Raw genomic sequence first — 13,500 nt, 5'->3', positions numbered from 1 at the left:
TACAAAAACAGTAAACATAACAGTATATAACATCAAACCCCCACTCACACTCCCCTCTCATTCGTTTCACTCGTTCCACCTCATCACAAAGCCCTGGAGGCTCCATACCATGCTTTCTTCCTGCCCCTTAATCATTTGTCATCCATCCCACTCATTGCGTCCTGCCATTCACGCTTCTATCCCCCCTAAGAACTCCCCCCCCAAGGGATGGGTGTGCCCGCTCTTGACCCCCTTGTCCCTTCAAGTACCGCCAACCAGTGAAACCCCTCGTAGGGCGGTTCACTGCCCCACCCCCCCTCCCAAGGGGCACCGGTCCTCCTCACTCGCCAGCACTCATACCCTGGGACACCAGATAGCCTCATTCCACAACTCACTCACAACGTCTCGCATCTCCATCATGTAATACGCATTGCCCAACTGTGACAAGTGCACCCCGTCATCCCTAAAAACTAACGGCTCCGTAAGTCGAATCCCCGCATGTGCAATCACTTTAATGTCCTTGTCACCACAATAAAGTCTCATGGCCCTGTTGAGCTTCCTGCGTGCCTTCTCGACCGCCCCATGTTTCATAGCCCCTCTCCACACTTTTCTGGGGACCAACTCCGTCCAGGCAATGCAGGTCCCTGCAAGCCTGCATTTCAACACATCCAGATCCCGTTGCATGAGTTGCAAAAGAGCCAAACCTGACAGCTGCACAAGGTCGTTCTCCCCCAGATGTATGATCAACAAATCAGGGCATCCACTCTGTGGGACCATCTTCGCGAGCCAGGGCAGTAGTGCCCCCCATCGCATGCCACCTTTGCCCCACCATTGTACCTCGTGCAAATGTCCTTTCAGTCCCAGGTTACGGCCGTAAACCTGTCGCTCCGCATATTTGGATGCCCAATGCACGAAGGAGTGCCCAACAATCCACGTCACGGTCCTACTGCCCGGTCCACCCACGCAACCTACGAAGAAAAAGATGTTAGAAACAGGAACACAACGACATGCTCAACAACAACCGCCAGGCACCCTCACTTCCTCACGTACTTCTCGCAACAGCGGGACTTCCAACGCCCAATCCTCCTTATCCTGTCCCAGGACCACCCCAGCCTGGCCGAAGCTGTCGCAGCCCCAATCCTGAATGAATGAGTCCCGAAACCAGATGCATCCAGCCCCAGACTCCGCAGAGCCTTGCGCAACACTGCCAGCAACTGGCCCGCCATCACTCTCGCGCCAGATGCATGAACAAAAATCTCCCCCCGCTCCACACTCACCGACCGCAAGAAAGACCGCCACTCAGAAACTGGGCACACCGCCCCGCCCCTAGTCTCATTCAGCCATACCCATTTACCCCTGCCCAACTGGTCAGTCTTCGAGCACCGCAACCAAATCCCCAGGCGGCCCCCATCCACCCGGAACTATTCAAACAACCGGCCAGACATTCTCCTCGAACCCAACAACTCCGATACCCGAAAAGCCCCGAAAAACATCCACACCATACACAAACGGAAAAGGCCGGCCTCAACCAGGTCGTAACAACAATCCGGCAACACCCCAACCAGCCGAACCAGTAACTCAAAAGTGATTGCCTCACGCAGCCTACCCCCCCACTCCCACGCTCCCTGCCCCAACCCCGCAACATCCTGCTCACGATCACATCCTTGGTCGGATCAAACCCCAGAAACAGCACACAGTAAAAGGATATCCCCGCCAATTTACCAGAGATCGTAGCCGCAGACAAACCCCTGTCAACACAAACCAACACGAAACGTCTCAGCCCTTGCCTCACATCTGACTCGGTTCCCACCACACTATCCACGTTCCAGCCCATGAAAACACTAAATTCCGACCATGCCAAACGATATGTCCTCCTCATAGTTTCAGCCAGCGAACCCTCCACCAGTCCAATCATCCTCACTCCCCCAAGGCCCAGATGCCGGCCGGCAGCTCGGTCTTGCAAGTATCCGCTCCCGGTGCCAGGCGTCGAAACCGCTGCCACTGCGAACGAGACAAAGCATCCGCAATGTCATTATTCGCTCCAGGGACATGCTTAGCCCGAAACACCACATTCAACCGCAGACAGGTCAACATGAATTTCCGCAACAGACGCAGCACTCTCAGGTCCCGAGCCCTCTGATGATTCACCAACTCCACCACAGTCATGTTGTCCACATGGAAAAGCACAGATCTGTTCCGAAACTCCTCCCCCCAAACCTCCAGCGCCACCAGCAAAGGGAAGAACTCCAAAAAGGCAATGCTCCTCCCCTGTCTCAACCAAGGAGCCGGCCAGACCTCCGCACACCACCTCCCGTCCCAGAAAACACCAAACCCCGCTGAGCCAGCCGCATCGGAGTAAATTTGGCATTGCCAGACCGCCCTCTCCTCATCAAAATCCAAGGACACACCATTGAAATCCTGCAAGAAAGTAATCCATGTCCTCAAGTCTGCCCTCACTCCCATGGAAATCCTGACTCTGTGATGTGGAAGGACTGCCCCCGACATGGCCATGCCGAGCCGCCTGCAGAACGTCCGTCCCGCCCGCACAACCCTACACGCAAAGTTGAGAAAGCCGAGAAGTTTCTGAACTGCCCGCAAAGGAATCCGCTTCTCCCCCACCGCCCAGTCCAGGCATGCCAGTATCTCCGTCACCTTGGCCGCAGGGAGGCGCGCCATCCATTGCACCGAATCCAACTCAATCCCCAGGAAAGTGAGGCAACAGCTAGGACCAGAGGCACCCCGAAACGAAAGGCCACCTCCTGGAAACGCGACAGGGCCCTGCCGCAATCCCCGGAGTCCGCCTTCCTCAGAAAGAGGAAATCGTCCAAGTAGTGAGTAACCTCACGGCACCCACTGACCTGGACCATGACCCACTGCAGAAAAGTGCTAAAGAGCTCAAAGAGAGCACAGGAAATGGCACACCCCATGGGCAAAACTTTGTCCACGTAGATGTCCCCCCCAAACTGCATGCCCAGGAGCGAAAAATCCGCCGGGTGAATAGGCAGTAGACGGAAGGCCGACTTGATGTCGCATTTCGCCAATTCCGCCCCCGGACCACAAACCCTCACCAGTCGGATCGCATCGTCCACTGACGCATAGAGCACCCTAGAGTCCTCCTCCGCAATAAAGTCATTCACTGACCTGCCTTCCGGCCAAGACAGATGGTGGATCAACCTGAACTCCCCTTCTTCCTTCTTCGGCACCACCCCTAACGGAGAGACGATCAGATCGCTCAAAGGCCAGTCCGGAAACGGGCCAGCCACCCTGCCCTCCAACACCTCCTTCTGCAGTTTCGCAGCCACAACACTCGGCAGTTCCTTCGCTGATCTCAAATTGTCAGCCCAACGTCGCTCCCTAGGACCCTGATAGCCCACTCTAAAACCCTCCGTGAACCCCCAGAAAAGCCGCGCAGCAGCCTCCCGATCCGGGTAACAAGAGAGCCAAGGGGCCATCGCCTCCACCCTAACCGGAGTAGGCGCCCTTCTGTCCAGGGTGCCCACGCCCCCTAGCGTTCCTCCACTGCTCCGAGGGCGTGGTAAGGGTAAGACACTGGGTAAGGGAATGCTTCCCACCGCATTTGGAGCACTCGTGTTTGAATTTACAGGGGTACCGGGAACAATACCCTCTGCTGTAGCTCCAACAGACTCCCGTGGAAACACCTCCCGGCTTGGACTGTTGCCCAGAGACGATGTTGCTGGGCACAGAGCCTCCCCCCGCCCCACCCTGGGCGGGACGCGGCTGAAAAGACCGATACACCACCGGCAGGCCACTGGCCGTATGCGTGGACGCCGTGGAGTGCGACGACTCCATCCACTGCATCCAAAGTTCCTGATTCACTTCCCCCCAGCACTTCTCCGGATTCGCACTGACCCTGGCCCGAAACTCCTCATCGTAGCTAAGCCACGCAAACCCCCCGAACTGCATCTGGGCCTTACGAATGACATCCATGTATTTGAACAGCGCAATCGCCCTATCCGAATACTTCTGGCAATAGACACTGGCAAAGATTAAGAAAGCCGACGTCCAATTTTCCATCATCACCGGCACCCTAGGGTGCCGAGTCAGCTCCCACTCCTCCTCTTTGGACCCCTCCTTCGCCTGCACCTCCCTATGGAGCAACTTAAAGACGTCCACAAACTCATGTTTCCAAATCCGCTCCCTCAACTTCTCCGAGAGGTGTGACCCCAGCGGCATAGCCAGCCCCATGTATGGCAGTTTCTTCGGGACCTTCACCCCTTTGTCCTCCTTCTCCCCAGCCTTGTCCGTCTGCACCCCCAGCGTCACCAACTTACCGTCCACCTGCTTACCCTCCGCAGGAGGACTGCCCGATGGCTTCTCCCCCCCCACATAGACCCATCACCAACCCCCACAGACCTGCAAGGCCTCTTGCGCCCCTCCCCGCTCCAGGGACCATCACCCCAGGCAGCCCAGTATGCACCCTCACCTGTGAGTGTCTACGTCCGTCCCTCGGGCCGTCCTCTGGGCGCCGTCACCTGGGCCACCGTCGTCCGAGCCGTAGTCTGCGTCGACGCCGGGGCCTGTAAAACACCAAGGTCGCCGTTGTCCGCAGCGCTCCCTACGCCTGCCAAGTCATCCCGCACCTCCCCTTCCTCCAAGTCATCACTCTCCGCGCCATAATCCAATTCAAGCACCGGTTCCTGATCCACACGCACAGTCTCAACCTCCTTCACCGGTCTCTTCACACCTTTCTGCACACCCTTCCGAACTTGCACACCCACTTCCACACGCGCCGCAGGGGCCCGAGCCCTCGATGGAGGGACAGCCGCCGCAGACTGCCCTGCTACTTCAGTCCTGCGTTTCGGAGCCGTCTTGCGCTCCGCCAGGCACCCCCGGGCTCTGCCAGCAGCCGCCGGCTTGGATCCCCTCCCACCCCTCAGGTCGCTCCAGCCTGAGTGGGCCCCGGCACCATCGGGCCTCAAAGCCGTCCCGGCCATCCCCACACCTGCCTCAACCTTCTGCGGAGGGGGGGCCTCCACAGACTTCCTGGCCCTGACCCTCCTGAGATCCTCCTCCTTCTCAGCCTCCCGTTCCTCCTCAGAGGTCGGGGAGGGGCACTCATCATAATCACGGTGCCAAACTGCACTCACCCCGGCCCCGGACTGTTCAGCCCGCCTGGCCTCCCTAATCTGCTCCAGGATCCTCTCCCCCCTCGCTCTCTCCTCCCAGGAAGCAGCACCCCAGATCTGTGGTGGCGGGGGCGGGCAGTAACCATAAAAATCAGCCCCCGGGGGGAAGAAACCCCCCTGATAGAAACCCGGGGCCCAGCCGGGCCCTCCAGTCATAGGAAACATGGTGGGCCGACCAGCCCCGCCCCCCGTGGCCCCCACCGCCGCCTGCCCTGCCGGGGCGGGTGTGCCCGCCCGAGACCCAGTGGACAGGTCGATAGGGGCCACCTCCCCCAGGCCCCGTCCTCCCCAGTGATGGCCCTTGTAAAGCCGGCCCCAGTGATGGCGGCAGAAACCTGCACCCCAGACCCAGATGCCACGGCCCCACCCGGGGCTCCCTCCACCTCCAGAGAAGGCCCAGGAGAAATGTCCTCCCGCCCCACCTCCTGCTCGGCACCAGCGGCACCTGCAGGGGTCCAGAAGTGAAAACGCGGGGGGCGCGGGCCCCACAGCGGCCCCTGTCGCCCCAGGCACAAAATTGATCGGAGGGAAAACACGCGGGGGCAGGCTCTTGCGTTTCCCGCCCCTCGCCGTGTCCCTGGGCGCTCCGCCCCCCCTCCGCTCGACACCGCAGTCAACCGTGTCAGGCTCGTCCTCCTGACACGCTACCACCGCGGCCGAGACCCCGGCCGAGGCAGCGCGTGTGCCTCTGGTGGCCCCCACCCAGGCCTGGCCCAGAACCCCCGGCCGCAGCAGGTCCTCCCGCCCGGCCCTCGCTAACAACAGTAAGGCCTCCCGGACCTCCTGCGATGAAACGCCCGACATCGTGCTGAAATGCACGCTTCCGGCGGGCGAAACTGAAACCGGCTGCCGTGAAACAGCCCCCGACGACCAACAAACCAACCCAAACCACCCGGCTACACTACCAAGCAGGGCCCCGACTACCACTAACCTCCCTTTCGTAACCCTCCCGATGGTGCCAGGCGCAGGAAGAGGAAGTTCCCTTCCTCCCCTGCGCCTATATACCCCACCCCCTAACTCCTCCCTTTCCCCTACCTGGCCTATCAGCGCGAATGACCCCGGGGGAAGACTAGTCTGCGACTTTGCTTCCCCCGGGGCCCGGCAGAAGCTGTCGGATCCCAGCGGGTAGTTGCCTCCCCCTGTTTCTCACTTGTGTTCTCTTCTGCATGGTCTGGCACCTGGCCACTAAAGCCCCCCATTGAATGTATTGCTGTATTTAACGCGGAATTCCCCTCTTGTGTCATACCCCAGTGTCAACTTGTGACGCCTTCAGGCCAGCCCGGCTTTGTAAACAGTACTTTCGGCACGTTAGCACTTTAAGAGAGATGCTTATAATCAGAAATATAAAAGTGCATGTATTCACTCTCCCAGGGTGCCTGTCTGCTGCTAAGTGAGGGTGCTCTCCTTTAAATAGTATTTCACCCCTGGGGAGAAGTGCTGGTACCCTCCTCTTCCTAATGAAGTGCAGCTACTCAGAACCTGCTGCTTTAAGGTTCAGTTTATAACAGTAAACCAGGAGACAAGGCTTAGGTTGGTCAGCCCCTGGGCGGGCTGACAGTATCACTTGGGGTATGGAATCTATCTATCTATCTATTTTGTGGCCCCTTGTACTAAATATCTGTGGTTTCTAAAATGAGATTTTCCCACCTGCAATCTGTCAGTGGTCTGTCTACCTTTAGACCATTTGCAATTAGAAGACACTATTTTGCATACATCAATGGGGCTTTGGCACCCACCAGATTCTTTTATGTATATGAAGTGCAATACAGTGTCTGACAGACCATTACAGTGCATTCTGGGAGTTGAAGTCTCAATTTATAATAGATTGATATGGATTGCAGCACACAAGTGGCAGGTAGCCCCAGTTATTTGCCACCTCAAACCAGACAAGGGTTAACATCCAGCAGTAGTTTGTATTCTGAGACCTGTAGTTTAAAGTTTCCATTGTTAGTTTGAGCCTACACGTCCTAGCATACACAGGTTTTGTAAAAGCTCTGCCAGGACCTCCTCGCGGTCAAGTCACCTGGTAGCTAGGTTGCGTTTGCCAGCTTCCATAAAAATTACTTCTAAATGGTCCCATATTAAGATTATTTAAACTCTTTTTTAGCCAACAGTGCTTAGCATGCTGGATCCTTTTAGCTAATACTTGGCAGATAAAAGCGTAAGTCCCAGAGATGCAAAATCCTTTGACCCATGTTATACAAAGTTCCTGACAGGATATGACGCATCTTGCACGTCACTGTGAATCAGTGGTACAATCGAACAGGACTCCAAACAGACCAATCTTCACATAGCCACATTAACAGACCACATTAACAGACCACCACGGCTGCAATGAGGGAGAAATAGACGTAAAAATATGCAGAAATATCGCCCTGGCCCACGAAAGCGCTACGACTCTTCTGTGAGCAATGGTATTTCTCTTGACCACATACATATCTGCATAAAAATAAGCGTGCTTCAATGCAAGAGATGGTGGGCCAATACTTTACTGTTCCAATGCTATTTTCTTTCCGTGATTTTCTTTTATGATTTTAATCCACCATAAATTTTTAACATAGCTCTTCGGGTTCCAGTACTTCAAAACACCAATATGGATCATTTTCCGGTGATGTGCATCAAAACTAAGCCTCAGCGAAGTTTAAATTAAGCTGCTGTAACTTGTAATTTTGGACAATTTTGTGGTACGCTTGTTGCACATAATTGCCGAAATTATGCCACTTCACGTAGTTATGCACCATCCGCCATAAAGATTTAGAAGCAGACGCACAGCAGCAACAGAACACAAACGGCTGTTGTGTGCAGTGCCATTGTATAAATGCACCCCGTGTCAAAATTTGGTGCAAGGGTGCATTTCAAGCTAAAATATAGCCCAAAATGACAGACTTGCATTTTGCAGAATTATGCACATTTTTACAAAAGCAAATTACAAGAATTTCACACATCCCTAATTAAAACTAGATAAGGCTTCTACATCTACCTGCTAGAAAGCACCTTACTGTTCTATTATATTTACATTCAATAGTTTTCTTCAATGTAAATTTTTTCAATAGGCATATTTCCACTATATTTAGAGGGCATCACACTTCTTTAAGCCAGCCCCCTTCTGTTTTCTAAAACCCTGCCTCGTCTGAGTATTAAAGGGGAAGGCCCAAAAATTCACTGAGGCTCAACCTTTTAAGTGCCACAGGCTCTATTATATAGATGCAGATTTGCAAAGCGCAGTAGGATATACACATTGCATAGTGTGGACAAGAGGCCAATGGTCACAAGAGGTGAAGCATTTTTGGTTAGGATATCTTTCCTTCCATCAACAATGGCAATAGTAGACTGCTACCTAATATGTACAGGCAGAGTTTGCAGCATGTTATTTCATGGGCTGAACTTACAAGAAGCAGGAACATAAGCGGACAGACCTATGCAGCGAGACCAAATCTCATTAGATTTGACTTTTGAGTAGTGGTGCTGTAGCATTGGGTTAATAGTGAGGACTCTGGGGCAGTAGGAAACATTGTCTTGACTTAATCAGGCTTTACAGTGGTCACCACATGGAATTTGACCTGTGCACTTTGCACTGTAGTAATAAGCGTGTGAATGTAATTAGCTCAACTGTTTTTCAGCAACGTTTTATTTGTCAGAATTTACTCGGATATTACATAATATTTAGACTACAATGCTTTAGAACCCCAAACTCACATAAACTTTTGTGACTTTTATGTAACGCCCAAAGTAGTAAGGGTGTGCCTAGATGTGGGTCCCGTGATCACTGTGCCACTGGACCCAAGCTGTGCCCAGTCTGATGAGTCCATAACCGGAGCAAAACCAGAAGCAGCAAAATATCAGTAGGGTGGCACACTATGCAAGGCACATATTTTTAGCTTAATTGTTTTTAAGCCACACCCTTATTTGCATCGGTTACCTCCCTTGGAAAGATCCCCGAGTATTTTCATCCCACTCAAAGCCCTGGTCTACACGCGCGGTCAGGTTCTTGGCGCACATAGCCTTGGCTGCAGCGCACAGAGACCTTACTCTGCCGCACCCAGAAGAAAATAATTAGAGGGAACATTGATCACAACCATTAATACAAGAAAAACATTCACCCTTCACCTAAGCACTATATATCTCTGATAATCTCCAGCATCATCACATTCGCAAACATAAATGTAAATGTACAGGAATTTATATAGCGCAAATCACCAAGCGGTTTCTAAGAGCTTGCTTAGGGAACCCGTCCTGGTATTCCCCTGTGAGATAACCCCAGCAGGGTATCCACAAGGTGAAAGCCAGGCATCCCGCCGCGAGAAGCCGTTGTGGAGATTAAGCAAGCTATTGCCCAGAGTCACAGAGTGTGAGCCCATGAATCGAGTAGGCACCGGAGCGAGAATTGTCAAGTCCATGAACATTTTAGGACTCAAGACCCCGCCGAGCCGGGAATTGAACCCTGGTCCCGGGCTGACCTCTGCTTCTAGGTCTGCCTCCTCTAACCAGAGAGCCACACTTCTCCACATACTTCAAATTAGCATGTAGGAAAGACGTGTGAAGAGACGTAATGAAAAATGATGCCCCCCCTGCAGAATTTACAGAGGGGTACCTGAAGCTGCGATATCTTACAGCTATCCATTAGCTTTGAGCTGATTGGGGACCCACTGGTGGCTTAGGGCGCCACTGCATCCCATGGGGTGCAGCGGTCTCTGTTACATCCTTGCATATCCTGCATATATGGCACCAATGTCTGAATGTCACACATGTCTGGTGAAATACTATTGCCTTTCCACCTATGACTTTCTCTATTTTCTTTTAAATAATTGATGCATACTGTTGGACTTTGGCCCTTAGGGCAGGTTCACCCCTAGACTTTTTGCCGTTAAATGGTGACCTGGCAATGGTGATTTTTGGGATTCTGCGCACTTTCACTGTGTCCCAGTGGAAAGTGCGTGCGCACTCTGAGTGCATGTGCTGAGCTAGGCCTGCCCGCCCATAGGAATGCATGGGGAATGTATGTGTCCCTGGTAGTTCCTGATGCGTGGGGTGTACAGGCTTGAGTCTGGTATGTGTGAACTCGTGAGAGTGAATGCTGCGAGATGGTGTATGCAGCATGTATGTGTCTAGTAGGGAAGCGCCATTCCTAGACATGACTGTACGTGTGCTGTGAGGGTGCTGGAGCATGATTGGCTGGAGCTGGTTGGCATGCCAGGCTCCAGGAAGTCTGGATGGGTCTGCCCGGTGGTGAGTGGGAGATTAGAATTGGTTGCCGTTGCACTCAAGACAGTGTATATGGTGTTAAGTAACACAATAAAACAGGCATATATCAAAATGACAGAATATCAAAACAAAAGAACTCTCAATGAGTAGATCTTGGAGTCTTTAATGTGATGAACAGCCAGCCGACACGTGTTTCATCGCACTCGCGATTCCTCAGGGCTGAAATGAACAAAGGTTTACAATGGAGCATGTCTTTCACAAAGATGCTTTTTACCAAAAGACCTGATTACATGGTCTTGCATGCACAGTAGTTGCTGCTACCAGTGTACAGCAATGTATCTATTATTTTTAAGTGCCACCCCAACACATCCGTGTCGTAAGTGTGAGATTATCACTATTATCTCTACCTGTGCAGTTAAATAGTGATAGTGAAAACACACGTGGGTATAACAGAAATATCTCTTCTTTGAGACAGAGTTTAAGATTTAGAAGTGAACTATTAGTGGGCGATACAGTCATACTGCATGCTATAGTGAGTGTGTGAGTAGTCTCAAACTCTGAACCTCAGAATGTATTTGTCACATACCTAAATGGCTGTAATCCAGTCAGAAGGTCTATATATCAGTGCCAAAGAAAACATGACAACAGGAAAAAACTAATCACTACTGGTCAAAAAATTCATTGTACAGGCAAGAAGAACACAGTAATGAGAAAGTAAGGTAAATAAGTATGTAGACGCTCACCGCTCAGCTGGTGATACTTCCAACCCAGCTGGGCCCTTGACCCTAGATACTCCGGTCGAGTATCCGATATGAGAATAATTCTGCAATCAGATTAGTGGTCTGAATTACTATACAAGCGTCTGCATATCATTAGTTTCAGAAATGCAGTCTGAATAGAAAACAAGTAGTAAGGATAGTCTGTGACTGTGAGTACCCACTCACCGACTAAATATCAAACAAAGAGACAGCGCAATCTGGTCTGCCACATATATCGTGTAGATACATAGATTCAGCATCAGGCACAACTATAAACTCCCCTTAGTTAAAGATACATGAAAAACATTCGTTGTTCACACGTTCCTTAATAAGTAACTCCTAATACACTTACATTATTCAAGGTGTATCATAGAGTTTCCCCTTGTCGATATCAGAATTCTATGGTGTTCTATTTATTTTGCCCACGGCGAGTAGGATAATACTCTGAAAAATATTATGGGCAATATCAGTGTTTGGTTCTGTTACAAACCACAAACTAGGTTAGTGCAATATAGATATAGTCTTACCCAATAGTATAGGATAAGTTCAATTGCCGTGGTCTCTGTCGATATATTCAGCGTTCCCAGCTGTAACGACACCAAAAAACGGAGGGAGTTATGCCCCTGAAATAGTACTTCGTTTTTGTACATATTAGGCTAGAGATTGGGGCCTCTGCCAACATGTAACCGGGAGCTTACCTTTGTCAAGCGGAGAAGCGGCACGGAGAACGTCCGGATCCGACGGCCGTGTTCCTGTTTGGACACGTGACCGCCGTTCTGACGTGATTAAGTAACGTCTCGGCATTGTGTATCTAAAGACTAGAGCGTCTATCTCGTGTGCCAGGTCTCCATGTTGGGTTTGTCACGGAAACCATGTGACGCTAGCCATAAAGGCAGCAATGATTGAACTTATACTGAAAAATAATGTGTTTATGTTTGACAAAAACTGGTACTGTCAAAAGAAGGGAGTAGCCATGGGTTCTAAAATATCACCCTCGTTTGCCAACTTGTTCATGGGTGCATTGGAATCCGATCTCATTTGGAGCGAGAAGGGTGCACAATATATCGACTCCATTATTTTCTGGGGTCGGTATATTGACGATTGTATCCTGATCTGGTCAGGCTCACAAGAGCTCTTACAGGATTTTTTTGGATATCTCAATAAAAACTCCTGGGAAATCCAATTTACTATGAATTGGAGTAAAACCAATATCGAATTTCTGGATATTGAATTTTATGTTGCATCAAACTGTCTTCACAGTAGACTGTTCAGGAAATCCACCGCATGCAATGCAGTCTTGCATGCCTCAAGCTCACATCCGCCTCATCAAATTAACGCCATACCTTATGGCGAGTTCTTAAGGGCAAAAAGGAACTGTAGTGAGGATGGAGAGTTCAGGAGATGTTTGACTGGCATGAAGGAGAGATTTCACAACAGAGGTTACTCCAACCAGACCATTGAAAGAGCAGAGAAAAGGGTGAAGAAAGTAAAGAGAACGCACACCCTTACATCGTCAAATAAGTCCCCCACTACTGGAGGGGAACAGATTAGAATGGTAACTGACTATAATTCATTTCACAACACCTTACGCAAGAGTCTTACCAAACATTGGGGTCTATTAAAGTCAGAAAGAGCTCTTAACAACTGTATTTCGGATAGACCTCAAATAACGTTCAGAAGAGGTAATACTCTTAGAAACAAATTGAGTCCCACTGTACCTAGAGACACTACTACGACAACTTGGATGACACAACATAGTCTTGGCTTTTATAAATGTGGTTTTTGTAGTATATGTAAATGGGCTAAACATGGCACTACCGAATTTAGGAGTCCGGATGGTGTTGTCTACACGGTAAAATATAATATCAACTGTACCACTAAATTTGTGATTTATGTGATAGAATGTGTGTGTGGAAAGCTGTACGTAGGGAGCACTATCAGACAATTAAAAGAAAGAATAATGGAACATGTAAGGGCAATAGTAACGGGTGATCCCAAATATCCCAAATATCCGGTGGCTCTTCATGTGGCCTCCTGCCAAAGTGACAGGACCAATAAAGCAGTCAAATTTTTTGGCATAGATACAGTCCCCCTTGATGTCAGGGGTGGCAATCTGGAATTACGATTGAGACGCACAGAGGCCATCTGGATTATGCGTCTGAGATCGGTGGAACAGGGACTCAACTATGACCATGAAATGCAATATTTCCTAGGTAACTGATATGTGGGAGAGATTCACAATACTGCTACGCATTTATATACATAGCAATTACTGTTGCAACATATGTTGATACTATGTATGTACATTTCCTTTATGTCACAATGACTCCCCTGTACCTCCTCTGGACATGATGTTTGTTTCACAAATGAAATTGAATATGATCCTACTTATCTACATGCAATACCATAATATG

This window comes from Lissotriton helveticus, chromosome 10 (assembly GCF_964261635.1).
Source record: "Lissotriton helveticus chromosome 10, aLisHel1.1, whole genome shotgun sequence".
NCBI classification, from domain to species: domain Eukaryota; kingdom Metazoa; phylum Chordata; class Amphibia; order Caudata; family Salamandridae; genus Lissotriton; species Lissotriton helveticus.
Note: the sequence above shows the minus strand (reverse complement) of the source record.